Source organism: Adiantum capillus-veneris, chromosome 16, assembly GCF_014529385.1.
Source record: "Adiantum capillus-veneris isolate H3 chromosome 16, ASM1452938v2, whole genome shotgun sequence".
NCBI classification, from domain to species: Eukaryota; Viridiplantae; Streptophyta; class Polypodiopsida; order Polypodiales; family Pteridaceae; genus Adiantum; species Adiantum capillus-veneris.
Genome location: NC_140946.1, coordinates 135,353,760 through 135,369,545, shown reverse-complemented (window position 1 = coordinate 135,369,545; position 15,786 = coordinate 135,353,760). Strand labels below are relative to the sequence as shown.

At 41.9% G+C, this 15,786-nt stretch overlaps 1 long non-coding RNA gene across 1 annotated transcript; it reads left to right on the top strand.

Annotated features, from left to right (window-relative positions):
- Window positions 1–11,586: 11,586 nt before the first annotated feature.
- Window positions 11,587–12,163, top strand: LOC147439918 (uncharacterized). Its single transcript, XR_015184479.1, has 2 exons — window positions 11,587–11,942; window positions 12,018–12,163. It is a non-coding gene; the product is annotated as an uncharacterized LOC147439918 (long non-coding RNA).
- The last annotated feature ends 3,623 nt before the right edge of the window (window positions 12,164–15,786 follow it).

The following is a 15,786-nucleotide window of genomic DNA, read 5'->3' as shown; positions in this document are numbered from 1 at the left end:
ATTTTGTTTTTGAGGGGTCTCAATCCATTTTTAGCAGCTCAATGAGCTTCAACCACATGTCTACACCTTTTAGCAACTTTTCATGGGAATTTTTCCTTTGGTAGGCCTGCATCAACTTCCCTCTCTCTCTCCTCCGAGGGTTCACTGTTCAGTATACCTCCCTATATAACGTGCGTTCGTGGGGTATTAAAAAAACCTCTCTTTGAACATGTTTGAATGAATAAAATGACCCCTTATTTTTGGATTTTTTCAAAATTGAATGTAAAACCCCCTTATTTTAATGTATCTCTGTTAAATTGCCTAAAAATTTTGCATTTTAAAACCCCTCCTATCAAACTCACGTTATATATTAATACATGATTACATAGTGCACCCCCCGTGTTTCTCTCTCACTTTTTCTACTCGTAGGACAGATCCCCTCTCCCAAGCACTAGTGCTAGTGGAAGAGGCTCCTTTTTTGCCTTCAATAAAAAAATTGGGGCCCTTTGGGCATGAGAATGGCCCCTTGGGCATGCCATATCATTGCTATCATCTTCCAGACGGCATGAAGGAGAAGAAGTAAAAGCTTTTACCCTTGACTTCCTTCTTGGTGGAGTGTCAAGAGAGTCATCATTGGAGGTGGTTGGCTACTGTGTCGAGCTATTATCTACCTGGGCAACCTGGTTAGTTGCGATTGAGGGGGACGGCTTTCAGCTCAAAATTGCCTCTGTGTCGCCTCCCCCCTGTGAGATGTCGAGCTCTACATCTTGAGCTGCCATCCACTACGAGTCTTGGCCGCTTACGACATTTACTCACTAGCGCGTTAGGTGACCGACACGGAGGATCTCTGCCAGTGATTCTATAGCTGGACTACACTTATAGTGCCAGCCTAGTACGCTTCTAGCGTGTTCACACTTAGTGACCGCATGTACATATGTGCTACTTTTCAGCTTTAGCACTTAGTCATTTTTGTACTCTCTTTTCTGTGAGAAGAAGAAGAAGCTTTCCATCTCTGTGTGCTTTGTGCTTGTCTTGTGTAGCTCTCTTGCATCCTCATTATTTACATGGTATCAGAGCCTGGTGCAGGCAAGAGAGGCTAAGAGAGCAAGAGCATCACAATCCCTTTGTTCGCAATCCATGACCAGATGCCGAAGGCGCCCCGCGCAGTGAAAAAAAAATTAGGGGTTTTTCGTACAAGTTTCTGAACAGGTCTCCAAAGTGCAGCACACAGAGATTTACTGTACAAGTACAGTGGTTGTATGTACGCTTGATTGTGGAAAGCGTTACAGGTACCACAATAGCAGGTTCAGCAGATTTGTAGGTTTTTGCAGATTGCAGCTATTTTGTCTTAGTGCTTCAAGATGTCTGACGGTTTCAGTCATCTTGTTACTAAGAAGCTTGAGAAAAATAACTACCCTGCATGGAAGTTCAGAATAACAAATTTCCTAAAAGGAAAAGGTTATTGGGACTATGTAGAAGGAGACAATGAAAAGGAACCAGAGATTCAATTCCCGAGGCAAATGCTACAGCAGAACAAAGAAAAGCTTTGAAGGACTCGCAGCAAGGCCAGAGCAAAGTGATGTATTGGCTTTCTATGAGCATCACAGATGGCATGATGGGCTATCTACAAGATGTTGAAACCCCCACCATTGCATGGAAAAACTTAGGCAAAGTGTTCGAGGTGAACACCAAGGCTAGGAAGCTTCAACTAAAGTCGGAGCTAAATCAGGTTAAGAGGAACAACCTCTCAATCAATGATTATGCCTTGAAGATCAAGAGTATCATTGAGGCTCTTGGATCTATTAAAGTCTCAGTGGAAGACGATGACATTGTCCGTGCATGCTTGGATGGTCTAGGAGATGAGTATGTACATTTCAGGTCTTCCATGAATACAAGAGACGACATCCCAGTGTTCCAAGATTTGATTTCTATGCTTATTCTTGAGGAGAAGAACCTTGAAACATCTTCTTCTCATGGCAGAAATAATTCTGAACAGGCCTTCTATTCTAACTCCAGCCGAGGTAGAGGTAGAGTTCGTGGTCGAGGCCCAAGGGGTTGCAGGGGCCAATTTCTGAAAGGTCAATCAAATCAAAACAATACAGGTGGCAGGGGAAACCAGTCTCAAGGCAGGGGGAGTCAAAGAGTTCGTGGTGTAGGATCAAGCAGGCAGCAACATACTCCAGATAGCAGAGAATGTTGGACTTGTGGTGAAAGAGGTCACATGTCACGTGACTGTCCAAAGGGAAAAGAAAGTGGAAAGAGAGAACAGGGCAACTATGCATCTACTAGCAGAGATGCAGATGACAGAAAAAATGAGCGCATGTTTGTTATGCAGCATGTAATGAATACAATGACTTCAGAGAATTCCACCCAAGATTATGTTTGGTATGTGGATTCATGTGCCTCTAATCACATGACGTCTCGTGGGGAGTGGTTTAGAGATATGCGCAAACCAGATGTGTCAGGCTATGTGCACGCAAGAGATGACACAGCTCACCCCATTGCTCATGTAGGGGACATACCTCTAAATACGAAGAGTGGGAAATCAAATTACTTAGCAGATGTACTTCATGTCCCAAACATTACAAAGAATCTTGTTTCTGTTGTACAAATGGTTGAGCAGGGTTTGCAGGTTCGCTTCAATCCGAATGGCTGTTATGTAGAAGATTTCCAGAATGGCTGTAAGCTGATCACAGAGGGCAAATGTGTGGGCAGAATGTTTACGCTGAACGTAGACATGCCAGAGGTAAAAGCTGCATTATTTGCATAGGGCACATGTGTTGTGGCTAATGTTGACATTTGGCACAAACGCATTGGCCATGTCAATGAGCAGAGATTGCGCAGCATGCAATCAAAACAGATTGTAAAAGGTTTGCCCAAATTCAAGGTGGATGGTATGCATAAAGTGTGTGCAGCATGCCAGTTTGAAAAACAGTCAAAGGGCTCATTTCCACATGAGCGCAATGTATGTAAAAAGCCACTTGAGGTGGTGCACACAGATGTTTGGGATCCAACCGACACTGCAAGTATACATGGTTGCAGGTATTATGTCTCTTTCATTGATGATCATACAAGGAAAGTATGGGTCTACTTCATGCGTAACAAAAGTGAAGTGTTTGGTCACTTTCAAGACTTCAAAGTCATGATTGAGAAGGAGACAGATATGCAAATCAAGACATTGAGGTCAGATGGAGGGGGAGAGTACTTCTCCAATGATTTTTCAGATTTTCTGCGAAAGCATGGTATACGCAGGCAGTTTACATGCAGATATACTCCACAGCAGAACGGGGTCGCAGAAAGGAAAAACAGGCACATTGCAGAGGTTGCACGTGCATTGATGAATGAGAAGAACATGCCTCATCATTTCTGGGCTGAAGTTGTAAATACAGCTGTGTACATTATGAACAGGACACCTACAGCTGCGGTGTATGATGTAACGCCTGAGGAAAAGTTTAGAGGTACAAAGCCTGATTTGGCACACTTGAAAGTGTCTGGCTGCATAGCTTACGTGCATGTACCATATGAGTTGTATAGGAAATTGGATCCTAAAGCAGAGAAATGTATTCTTGTGGGATATTCCAGGAGTACATGTGCTACAATCCTACTACACGAGAATTACAAGTGAGTAGAGACGTAGTCTTTGATGAGATGAGCAGCTGGTATAGTAATGCACATGGCACTATTGGGGCTGATGTAAAAGATGATGTGGTTGTAAAAAATGTGAGGCCACAGTCACAGGTTTTGAGTGGACCACAAGAGTCCTCTTCTCGTGGCTCTGTTGAGAAGCCATGGAATGGTAGACTACGTACGTAGGTTACTCCACCAACAGGTACAGGGAATGTATCATGAAAAGGAAAGGAAAAGGTTGATGAATCTCCCTTTATGGCTGATGCATCATCAGGTTTTTCACATGTAGACATGGATTCAGATGGTTCTGAACAAAGTCTTGATGAGGAATTTGGAATTCCGGCTGTCAGGACACGTGGTGTAAGGAAAGTACAAGAAGATGCTAGAGGGCAAAGGAGTGACCCAGGACCGCACAGATCTAACCGAGTCAGAAATCCAGTTCAGAAATTGACTTATGATGGGTACCTAGCACATCACCAAGCCTACATGGCTAAGGTGATATAGGATGTGGAGCCCACATCTTTTGAAGATGCAGTTGGAAATGTGCATTGGGATGATGCAATGAATGAAGAGATGGTTGCATTGGAAGCAAATGACACATGGGAGTTGGTGCCATTGCCAAGTGGCAAGAAAGCTATTGGCTGTAAATGGGTGTATAAAACCAAGCATAAGGCTGATGGTAACATTGAGCGTCACAAGGCAAGGCTGGTCGCAAAGGGTTATGCACAGACGTATGGCATAGACTATGAGGAGACCTTTGCTCCAGTGGCAAAGATGACGGCTGTGAGAGCTGTCATAGCAGTGGATGCATCTAGAGGATGGATTATGCATCAAATGGATGTAAAGAATGCCTTCTTGAATGGTGAGTTACAAGAGGAAGTGTATATGGATCAGCCACCTAGTTATGTCAATCCAGGTTACCCAGATTATGTATGCAGACTTCTCAAAGCTCTAGAGCATGGTATGACAGGATTGCCAAGTATCTTGTCAGTATTGGGTTTAGAAGAGCTCATGCTGATCATTCACTCTATGTACGTGAGAGTGATGTGGGGATTGTGGTCATTACCATATATGTAGATGACCTTATTATTGTGGGTGACAATGCTATGGAGATTGACCATGTGAAGGGTCTTCTCAAACAGGAGTTTGAAATGAAATATTTGGGCGAGTTGCGCTACTTTCTTGGCATTGAGGTGATCAGGACTCTAGAGGGTGTATGGCTGTCACAGAGACAGTATGCTTTGGACATGTTGTCAAAGTATGGTATCGCTGATTGTAAGCCAATTTCTATTCCCTTGGATGTGAATGCAAAGTTGAGTGCAGAGAAGGGTGATGTTGTTGAGGATGTCAATATGTACAGGAAGATTGTGGGTAGTCTAATCTACTTGACTATCACGAGGCCAGACTTGAGCTACACAGTAGGCTTGGAGAGTCAGTCCATGCAGCTTCCGAGAAAGCCACATTTGGATGGAGTACGACGCACACTTAGGTATGTGCAAGGGACTCTTGACTAGGCATTGTTCTATGCAGCAGATGCACCATTAGCATTGTATGGGTATACAGATGCAGATTGGGCAGGTAGCATTGTTGATAGGAGATCTACGAGTGGCTTCATGTTCTCTTTTGGAAGTGCTGCTATTACTTGGAGCAGCAAAAAGCAGCCTACGGTTGCTTTATCGAGCACAGAGGCCGAGTACAGAGGTGCAGCAGTTGCGGCGTGCGAGGTAGCTTGGCTACGCACATTACTTGAGGACTTGGGAGTGCAGGTGGACCAGCAGATTTTCATTCATTGTGACAACCTCAGCAGCATGCAGTTGGCTAGGAACCCAGTGTTCCATGCCAGGACCAAACACATAGAGGTCCATTACCACTACGTTCGAGAGCGAGTGTTGGCGGGCAACATCGACTTGGTCTACGTCAGCACAGAGGAGCAGATAGCGGATATCTTTACCAAGGCCCGTGGAGCTGAGAAGCATCAACGTTTTCGGACTATGCTTGGACTTTGCAACATGCAGAGCTCGAGGGGGAGTGTTGAGATGTCGAGCTCTACATCTTGAGCTGCCATCCACTACGAGTCTTGGCCGCTTACGACATTTACTCACTAGCACGTTAGGTGACCAACACGGAGGATCTCTGCAGTGATTCTACAGCTGGACTACACTTATAGTGCTAGCCTAGTACGCTTCTAGCGTGTTTACACTTAGTGACCGCATGTACATATGTGCTACTTTTCAGCTTTAGCACTTAGTCATTTTTGTACTCTCTTTTCTATGAGAAGAAGAAGAAGCTTTCCATCTCTGTGTGCTTTGTGCTTGTCTTGTGTAGCTCTCTTGCATCCTCATTCTTTACACCCCCCTCTCTCTTGCTTGTGGCCCTTGCGCCCTACTTCCCTCCATGCATCATGACTCCACCACACCTTGAAAGTACTGTCAATGTCAGAGAGAGAGAGAGAGAGAGAGAGAGAGAGAGAGAGAGAGAGAGAGAGAGAGAGAGAGAGAGAGATTTGGTAACCTAGAGCAGCCTGCTAGGTTTTTGCTTGCTACTACGAACATTCATGGATTCCTCACCAAATTTCACAGAATTCCTTGAGAGAGACCTTATAAAGAATGGGAAGTAGCCCCTTATGAAGTCATAGACATATCTTCAAACAAGCAAAAAAAAACATCAAAAGAAGAGTTGGCAAAGATTCTAGCAAATGCATTGATAGGCAAGTTCCAGGTAGCACATGGAACGAAGGTAAAGACGACAATCTTCCCAAGGGAGTTGTGGACCTTACATCAACAAAGAGAGGTGATTGAAGGCTCAAGATTTCTATATCTCTTTTGACTCTCGTGATGGGGCATCAACTTTCAGAGAGCCCATGAGCTCAAGAGAGTACAATAGGAAGCAAATTTGACAGAAAAAGATGGGGCGACAGTCACGGTGAGAGTCAATAGATGAGCTCATAAATCAAGCACTCCATGTCCTAGTTGGAAACATAACTTGCTCCACAAGATAAAAGCTATTGATAATGACAAAGCCTTTATCAAGCAGCAAGGGCACAAATTCACCTAGAAAGACTTTATCTGCATAGAGACAGAGCTACCACTGAGATTAATCCCTCAGCACTTCAAGGTCCAAAAACCACCTTGCTGTACCAAGCCAAACCCTGCATATAGTGGTGGTCATGGACATGGTCATCATATGTGATTTGTGAAATTACACCCTCAAAAATATAGTGGAAGCCAACCTGAAAGGTAGTGAAAGAAACAAAATATATATGAATGCAGGACCTATGCTCACAAGAATTTCCTATCAAGCTCTAGGGAGGCTCTAGGGATGATTGACTAGTTTCCACCAGTAGAGTCTAAGTTGGACTTGCTCCATAAAGAAAATCATGCAGTACGCTCTGTTGGGAGATCCTCTAACACACCTACCAAAAGACATAAAAGAGGACAAAGCTCAAGGGCAAAGACCTTTGATAGTGAAGCTACAAAATCATACATGGAATTTAGTGGAGAAACCTATCCAAGGAATAGAGATACTCTATCGGAGTACCAGACAACATGTGAGGATGAAGATCCCCCTGGTTAGGAGTAGATGCAAACTAGATGACCAAATCCCACAAATATAGGTCCAAACATCAATGGAGGAAACTAAGTGGTTATGAGAAGAAAGACTCGCAAAGATTGCAACAGAAAAGAAAAAGATGGATGAAACCCGCTCAAATGCCAATGATGAAGATAATCTTAAAATCAATAAAGATCTAGAGAAAAGAAAAGAAAAATATATGGAAAATTTCAAGAAATATCAATAAAGGAAAGTTGTAGAGGACATCGAGCTAGCAAGCTCTTTCAAACAGCACATCCACGATGTGATCGAACGAAAGGCAGAACAAAGAGAGGAGCATGAGTCAAAGAGACAGGAAACAGATGATGTGGAATCCCCGGTGGATTCACCCAAAGACCAGCAATCTACAAGAGAAGAATTTCCTAGAGATGAAACCATTACGGACCAACAACAAGAGGTTGAAATAGAGACTAACCAACAAGACTCACCAAAGCCTGCAGCACCACCTCTTGTACTGATAAAAAGAAAGAGGAAACAGAAAAGAACCAAAAGAAAATTAAAATAGATTCACAATAGGATTAAATAGAAAAAGACTCTACAAAGACTGATCAAGACTAAACAAAAGAAAGACAAGAGCAGGAAACCTGCTCGCCAGAGGAGAACGAGTCAGTGCATGGGACCTCTCGACAACAAATACCTAGCAAAAATATAATTATGGGGATGTACGCATGAATCATGTTTCTACCCTTGCAAACATTTGAAGAGGTGTTCATGATCCGATTTTTCAAAATGGACGCGACAATGTTTAACCCGCTCACAAAGGACCTACAAACGTGCCACATTTTCTATCAGAGCGTGACCCTCAACAATCCCTTCAAATTCCTATCCATTCAAGCAGGCAAGCCACCATGCCTACCTTGCTCAGGAATAGTTCCTCTAAGAGGATTAGACAGTCAATTGTTGTGGCCCGAGCGAAAAAAATTCAAAGAATCACAAAGACCCTCAAAAAAAACAATTTGACTGCTGAAGTGACCTCCAAAGCTTGCACGATGGCATGCGATGACTAGAAAGGAGGGAATGTGTTAGCCGATTTTTATCCACCAACAGTTGTAAATTTTTTGTCCTAAGCTAAAACCCTTGTAAGCCGGCCACTTGCCAAATGAGCCCTCGGTATCAATTTCAAATTTCAAGTTTGAGCACAACCTTTCTATCTTATCTAAAGTTTTAGAGAGCTCTGAGTGTAGGACTAAGAGTGACTACTTGTTCTTTAAGTTAAGTGTAATCATTCTCAATTTTATTGTGATTTGCGACTACCTATCTGTGAGTTAAATCTGTCTTTTTGAGAGTAAAATGATTGTTTTTTGAAGTTTCAAACATAGGAGAGTGTTTCTAGACCATAGGGTGACCCCTTTGGATAGTTCATTGTAGTTTTTGGAACCTTGATCATGACGGATCGTGATCTTGATACTTTGATCCATTGTGACCAGACTATGTAGGATAGTTCCCCTAGGTCTATTATACCTCCTCCTAAATTTTTCATTGCGCATTTTGAGTCCGTTTGAGTGCCAAAATGGGGTGACAATTATTGAACTAGTACCTCTTCAAGATGAGAAAACCTTCAACATCCACAACATATCCCCATCAAGAAAGGAAAAAGAGCCCGAAGTGGTGAGACTGAGGAAATCATAGAAGAGGAGGATGTTTTGGAAGAAGGGAAGGAGATGAAAGTTGATAAGGACGAGCTAAAAAATAAAGGAACTCAGGGAGAATATTGAATCTCAAATCCCTTCATTGCTAAGAAGTGTCAATCCCAATGGATTTAGTGAGGCTATCTTCTTAGAGGATGGACTTCTTTGAAGGAAAGATTATATTTCCCTGGATGCTGAGTCTGTTGAAATTCTCAAAGACTAGTAGGAATAAATCAATGACCATGTTATCTTGACATCATTGAGGTTTGCCTTACCATCAACATTCTATGTATGTTGTTATAGATTGTCCATAGTTAATAAGTGTTCTTTGTATTTCTTTGTAGATTATTGATGCATGACTATATGTTAGATGTCCACAACATAAAGTAGCGATGGTTAATCCATCCATCTCTCACTATTTGAGAACTAGTTTTGACATTAAGAATTAGCTAGCCAATATTGATTTTGAGACTTGTGAGCTCCTTCTGTGCCCCTACCATGAGAGGTATGTTTTTTTGCAACCCTAGATTACTTTGATTTTTTCATCTTTGAGGTTTTTGACAATGTCCAGTGGTTTTGCAACAGCTCACACTAGAGTTTTATCTCCGGGGGGGTTACTATGTAAAAATTGTGTATATCACGTGCGTTCAAGGACTATTAATAAAACTCCTTATATATTAAGTTTTTATAAATAAAACACAGCCTTGAGTCCTACTAAGTGTGTAAGAATAATTCCAATTCCATTTTACGGTACCGTTCTATATGTGAAAATGTGAGAAAAAATAAAACTTAATAACCCCTTCTACTGCACTCACATGATAGTCAAAACAGTATTAAGTGAACCCCTGGAGAGTCTTATTGCAATTGATATGATCACTGATAAGACATGTTCCATATTGAACTCTCTTGAGGGCCACCATAGAATGGCTAGGCTATAGGTGTAAATGTTCAATACTTTAGCAAGTGCTCCTACTTTTAGTTATTTTTTCTTTGGTTAAGCCAATGCTTTGGATCTTTCTAAATAGGGCTTCATCAAGGCTATTAGAGGCCATTTAGAAATTTCCTCCCATCACAACGCTCATGGATGACATCCAAAACCTAAATATGAAGGTATGGTGCCACTAGGTTGTAAGTAATTACATTTTTAAATAGTGTATTTATGCTTCCCCTTTTTTTTGTGTAGACACCCTTTCAGGAGGAGGCTTGCTCATGTGGATGGAGAGTGATAACAAATGCAAAGCTAGTAGTTGATTACACCTATTACAACCCAAAAAATAATAATAGGGTAAGTAATTGACAATATAAATATAGTTGTTACTTGAAATTTTATCTTTGAGAGCTAACACACTAATTTTTCTTTGCTAGATCAATAGGAATTGATCAATAGGAATTTCTACACCCACCACCATGTTTGGTGGGGGCAAAGATGATTAGGTATATGGTCAATGTCTAGATGCCACTACCCATAGCAGTACCTAAGTCCTCAAAGGGCCAAAGAAGCTAAAGGAAGAGGCTAGGCACCACAGAGGGCAAGGAATATCCACACAAAAGAGCAAAGGCAGAGGAATTAAGAGAAGCCCAAGGAGGTTCCAAGAACGAGCCCCCAAAAAACAAAAACACATGCCAAAGAGGAGAAAACAAAGGAGACAAAGAAGAAGCAAAGGAAATCAAAAAAACCAAAACCCAAGGAGGAAGATAAGCAAAAAACACCAAAAGAGCCAGAGCCCAAAGTAGAAAAAGACAACCAAAGAGATAGAGCCTAAGGAGGACAAAAACAAATAATAACATCCAAAAAAACCAATGAAGACCCTTAGAAGAACAGAGGAGGCTAGCACAAGAAAGAGTCCTATGTCTCCCACAATCCCTAAAAATATCTTTTGAACCAACATTTTGTAAATAGCAAATCGGTACATATTCTACTTGAGAACATTACATACTCTCTACTTGAGAACATTTTGTAAACATTACATACTCATATTTTTTTGTACAGAGAAAACACTAACACATTCTCTCCTTGAGAGCATTATGCAAACCTTACATCCCTTGTGAATTTTACAACTTTCGTTGGCTCCATCTCTCATGTAGCTTCCAATATAGTATTTTAATTTTTGTTGTAATTGTGACAGACCTTGCATCTCTCTTTGCATGTTTTTCCCACTCCAACTGTGTTGACAACAACACGTCAAGGCTCCTTGCATTCTTTAGGCACTAGAAACTATGCTTGCATTCTTGGGTCCAAATGAAATTTCCCAAGAAAGAGCTCATTTTAGATTCATTTTTTGGTGTTTTAGCTTGTTGAACACATTTAATCGGCCTAAAATTGACACCTACTTTTCCTGTCAAGGGCTATTTTACCTGTCAAAACAGGTGTTTCAAATGTCATTTGACATGCTAGAATCTCAAAATTGTCTGTCATTTTTCGTGTTTATACCCTTAAATTTACGTTATATATGGCAAATTATGTAAGTTGTTACACAAAGCATATGAAATGGGACTTGGAAATTGCCTCTCAAAAGAAATTTCTATTATGCTTGTCAATTTTAGGCCTTGCCTCAGGACCTCAGGGAGGGGGATCGTGTCGTTATTATTACTAGACACTGCATTTCCCTTTGACAAAATGCGTCTGGAAGGGGAGGAAGGTCCACTGGCTACCGCGGCGTCTAGAGTAGAGGCAGACTTTAGAAAGTTTGATGAGGGGGTTGACCCGCGCGAATGGGGTGGAATGAGAACGCTGCAAGTATCCAAGGATGGACACACTTGCCCAAACCGTACGTGGGCTGCGGAAGAGCGCGCGGCTATATAAGTTCGGACCAAGGGCAGCGGGAGAGAGAGTAGAGTCGCGAGAGAGAGAGAGAGAGAGAGAGAGAGAGAGAGATGGCGTCGAGAAAATTCGCGTTGGGCATAGTGCTGTTGCTGTTGGTGTGCTTGGGCGCCATAGTCAGCTGTGCGGCAGAGACGACGCCGCAGGAGGTGGAGCCTCAGACACGTCATTACGGTCATGGCCGCGGCCACGGACGTGGACACGGACACGGACGGGGCCATGGCCGCGGACACGGACATGGACGCGGAGGCCACGGACGCGGCGGCCACGGCTAGCTGGTAATTAAGACGCCTTCCTTCGTTTGATGCTAATGAAGCTGTCGTCATTAGTAACTCCTTTTTTGCTTCTTGCAGACTGCAGCAGCGCCCGCGCCCACTTATAATAGGTCTGCTGCATGCATGCATGAGGCGGCTTCTTGCTTCTTAGAGACTGATCCAGATATGAATAAGACCATCTTTTGTACATAGTTTTACGACTTAAGGATGGAAGTTTGACGGAATCTCTCTCTCTCTCTCTCTCTCGCTATGCAGCAAAGATCTTAGAGTCTTGTTTTAAATAGTCCGTATCTGGGTAGATGCCCTTTTCTTTGAGAACTTTCAAGGAACATTAGAACCGATCTTGACATTTTGTTTTAATAAAGCCGGTATCTGGGTAGATGCTCTTCAACTTGAGAACATTAGAAGAGATCATCATTGTAGAACCGATCTTGACATTTAAATAGTCCGCATCTGGGTAGATGCTCTTCAACTTGAGAACTTTCAAGGAAAAATAGAGGGAGATTTTTTTACCAGTGTCTTCATGCTTTTTCGATTCTACAATAATATTTTCCTTTTTTACTTTGATAGCATGATCTAAATTCTACGACTGTGTTTCTTTACCTCCTTTTTGTTACTTTAGTATATCACCATGGATTAATTTTTCTTGTAAGAGCTATCATTGTGGCACCCATGCAGCCAATATTGTACATGCAAACAGACGCTCAATTTGTTTTCCACCGGCGACTAATGTCCACTTAAACGGTAAAATGTACATGTTTTGATGAAACCTAGTGTGCCTTTTTTCTCGTTGGCTAGAGACACAAAATTTCAAACGGTTTCCCTTTTGGGAAAGAGGTCCTCTTTCCCTAATTTTTCCCATAGTGTTTAGCATCATAAGCTTCTGGAGGCTCGGCATTGCACACCTAGCTAGGTACGCAGTGCTCGTCACTGTCGTAATTCACAACATGGGAGTAATAACAACTTCCTGTGAGAGAGCTTGACATAAAAGTTTTGAAGTTAAATCTACATATGGAAGGTTTTGAAGTTAAATTGACTGCATTTGGAGGTGTTTAAACTAAGTTTCTCTGAAGTATTTGCGGGTTTTATAATGTTTAAATTTTAAATTTACATGTAAATGGCAAGGTGGGATTACATGATGTTTGGGAGAGATGATTTTGCTAACCATACAGAAGTCCTTTCTGTGCCTTTCAACGAAGGAATTAAACCATCAAAACAATCGGACTATTTTTTTTCACATTTTCACACAATTGTCTGCAAATTGCGGCCGGACTTTTTCCTTTTCTTTGAGCTTCTAGCCAAAATTATTCAATTCTTAGCGGCAAAATCGAAAAAAGTGTATCTAGCTTATACTCACATCGCTTTAAAATCCCAAAATGCTAATTGAGAGGCAAAGGAAAAAAGTCCTCCCTAGATTTTGACAAAAATAGTGTAAAAGTAGTAAAATTTAGCTCTATTTTTTATAATCTCCTATTGGAAAAAGCATAAATAGGAACTGTGAATAGTTGAGATATCAAGTTACGTAACTTGATACTATGGGAAATATTTTCCCTGCCTGTCTAGATCACTTTGTATTCGGATACAATGTTAATCTTGGACTCCGGCTAATGAAGGGATAGGCCGAAGTTTGAGAGGCATATTTCTACTTCTTACGTACGTGATAGTAGGCTTTTAGAAAAATTATTAGTGAGAAGATTCCACTCCTCCATCATCTGCAACGTGCGCCCTTCGCCATCTGTGCCTCGCTGGCATCTTGCCTACTCTCTCTCTCTCTCTCTCTCTCTCTCTCTCTCTCTCTCTCTCTCTCTCTCTCTCTCTCTGCCCATCTCCTTTGATCTGCACACCTCTTGATCCCCTGCACCTCGCCCACCTTCTCCATCCCCGTCATGCAAAGTGCAGTCCTAAATTGGTACCTTTACTTTCACTCGAGGCTTGTGTTGGCATCTTGCGTAATTCTCTCTTATGAGCTATTTTCCAAAATGTGTACTACATACTAGTGGAGTCGTCCCTCTCTCCTTTGTCCCTTTCTTTTGATGTATCACCCAAGCTTTATAACTTGGGCCTTGTAACTTGGTTATGTAATACAAAATTTCTAGGCCCTCCTTTTCATTGGGTGGGTGGGTGGCTCTATGTGTGTGTGGTTTGGGGGGGGGGGGGAGAGAGAGCACTAACCCTTGCATCCTCTCTCATATACTAGTTGCACACTTTCATTTTTCACTATTTGTAGTCAATGGGAGCCATGGACACACTAACGCCAAGAATCCAATACACCAAATGAATTTGGAATTAAGATCACTCATTAAATCCATTACATACTTGCTCGATACTGCTCTCATTACTGTGAATCTTCTTAGATTCCTTTTGTTCATCTTCAAGGCTTATTGATCTCTCCGTGCAGGAGTGCATGCAGGAAGCAAAACCCCCCCAAAATCGATCTCAAGGCCTTGAGTGCTGAATTGAAGGCCATCGTCGTAACCATCGCATCTCCCTCATGTCCTTGTCTTGTGTGTCATGGCACACTTTTTTAAAAAATTCAATCAGTCTCATCACCATTCGCACCCACCTCCCAGTTGTGCGCTCGCTATTGTGCTTGCATACACAGTGCCAACCCTTGCCTTCGCTCCCTCCACCCATTGTTCCTTGTGTTGTCACGAGGTCCTACTGCCAACTGTCGGTCGTGTTATGCCCCCCCTCCCCCCCCCCCCCCCCCCCCTTTTCATCCATGAGCCAACCAAAAGCATCTTTGTTGATTCTATCTAATTAATTATTCAAGACTCACATTCTACAAGTTTTCGAACCTTGTTTGTCTTTTAGAGGTTGTAAAACAGAATTGTTACAAATACAAGTATGTTTGCAATGTTGTGATCCTGGGCTCTAGGGTAAGCTATGGAGAAAGGGTTTTTCAATATGCTCATGTGCATGGATCACAATCCATGTGCATCTACACATTTTGGATGAGAATCTACACACCAATTCCCTTGGTTTATTGCAAGCGTACCTCTTGCTTTCTCATAAAATCTCTCTGACTTGGCTCGAAACTCAATGATGCCCTAGGTGACAGCCTTTGAGCTACTAGAACTTGGCTTGATGAGAGTTGTGTTGTTGAAATTGATAGCTTGTTAGGGTTTTTCCCTTTTTTCTTTGCTCTATAGAAGCCTGTCTGGTTATTTGTTGTTGGAGGCTAAAAAATGTGCCTTCTCTTCTCTTCCCAAGGGGTTTGTTTTGGTGAAAACTTTTTCTACACTTCCCCAATTGAGTCGTCTTTCAATGATTCCCTATGTTCATATTGAGAGGGAAAGTAGGTAAATCTTGTAGCTATATAGTTAGACATTGGCATTTATTGTGGTAGTGAAACAAATCCTCACATTCAAAGCATGTTATGAATTCGTCGCTACCCATGGACTTTCTCTGTCTATCCAAAGCTTTTGCAAAGGTCTTCATATTTGCTAATTGTGAAACTGGAAAACAAGAGTCACTAACCACATCTTATTCTTTTCTAACTACAAGATCCTCGACAAGTACTAATTGTGAATTTCATTTCACAAGAAGATGCCCTATCATGAGTAAGTTCCTTTTCAAGGGAAAACTTGCAATGGTACCCAAACGGGTTTTCCCTAGACCAAACAATCATTTCACCAAACAACTACTTCAACTTGATTTAGAAAAACACATGTATGTCTCTTATAATGATAAACCCATTCTTGTTTTTTTTAGGGATACCCTACGGTTGTTGTGCTAAGGTCTCCTTATGCATGAATAATGCAAAAATGGCCAATTTGACTTACCAAGAAAAGTGCAGCTAGAACGATAACTTGTGGTTGAGGATGGCTATCAACAACTTCATTCA